Source organism: Osmerus eperlanus, chromosome 28, assembly GCF_963692335.1.
Source record: "Osmerus eperlanus chromosome 28, fOsmEpe2.1, whole genome shotgun sequence".
Taxonomy (NCBI): Eukaryota; Metazoa; Chordata; class Actinopteri; order Osmeriformes; family Osmeridae; genus Osmerus; species Osmerus eperlanus.
Window position 1 is genome coordinate 3,365,750 of NC_085045.1, and position 1,659 is coordinate 3,367,408.

Genomic DNA, 1,659 nt, shown 5'->3' on the forward strand with positions numbered 1-1,659 from the left:
CAGTGTGTACTTGTGTGTACCGATTGATTGGGCTGTTTGTTTTTTTTCGTTGGGCTTGACTGAAATTCCAAACTTCAGCTTTTTCAAATTCCTTACAGATAGCTAGTCTCTTTGAAGGTCCACTGTAATTAACCTCTGGGAGAGAATAACAAACGGGTCTGTGAGGGCACGCGGGTCGGGCAGAGACGTTTGATGTGGTCTCCGAGTTCGCTCGACCACGAGGTGAACTCCCGCTGACACATCCTCGACTGACGGAGGCCCCGCCCCGCGCTCTGCCAGACCTGTCTCACCTCCGCCACGGCCAGCCCAGGCCACGCACCGAGTCATCATGGGACCCGGCATCAGGTTAGTCACTGCTCTGTCTGTGAGCGACAGCAGGTGTGTTGACATTGATTGTGAAAAAGGGCCATACAAATGATATTTGATTTTGGCAGTTTGAACAACGTGAAAAATCTGACTCATGTTTCTGATTGATTGGTTTGTTACCTCTTTTCTTTTCACACCTGTTTGTTGAGGATATGTTTGCTGGTGCTGTACTGGAATGTCAACAAAATAATTCAGGGAAGCTAGCCAGTTGGCCAGCAGGTATATCAGGTGGCACGATAAGGAGGCTCAGGTGGTGGAAGTGAAGCGCTGGTGCTGATAATGAGCCCCTCAGGAGAGAGCCGCCATGTTGGATCCGGACAGGAAGTGGGGGCCCTTGGGGCTCCTTCCTGTGAGGGTGTGGTCGAGCTGCAAATAGCTTCCGCGTGCTCGAGCTCCATCCTGAACTGAGGCTGCTGAACACGGGTGTCGTTCTCCCCTTGTTACAACTCTCTTGCGTGTCTCTCTCTGTATCTTGCTTTCTCTGTGTCCCTGTCAGAGTCTCTTTCTCCCTCGTTGTCTCTGCTTCTGTCTGTCTCTCTGTCTCTCTCAAAATGATGTTCACACATTTCTGCCCATATTGTCCGGTCCCATCACATCGTTTGATAATGGACCGAACAGAGACATTCAGTTCAAGGCTACACAGGAGAAACCATTAAAACCCCTCTCCTCATTCGACAGGCTCTACCCTGGCTCTGAGAAGACTTAACGCTGTGTAAGAGTTCACCCTCTGCTAGCTGGCAGTGTCCTCCTCCTTGGCACTGGCCCTCTGAATCCTCACCCACAGTCCTCTGGGTTTTCCTGCAGCAACATCTCCATAGGCATTTTTACAGAACTGAGAAACAATGATATCTTTGTGGGGGTTTTCCATTCTTTCTCCCTCCATTAAAGACGTGGCATTTCTGACAGACGGATTCTTCCACCGGTCTAACAATAGGCGTCAACACGAGCGGTGACAATACAAGGGCACTGGGGTTCGGAATCGATGCAAAACACTGAAACACTTAAAACTCTCCTGACGTCTTGCTGCTTCGTGTGGAGAATAACAAAAGTGAATATGTTGTTTTGTTTTTCTTTTTTAGCACCAGTGCGGCCTGATCTGAGCTATTCATCCTGTTGGACGTTATGCTACGGCAGGGGAGAAGGGAATGTTTTGACTGACCCTGGAGAGTGTGTGTGTTGGTGGGAGAGCTGGTTGGGAGTTATGCAGTATGCTGTGGACAGATCGGTCCTATCTTCTCTGTATAGCTGGCATTCTGGCTCAATGGGCCATTTCAACACCTCCACACTCTACCC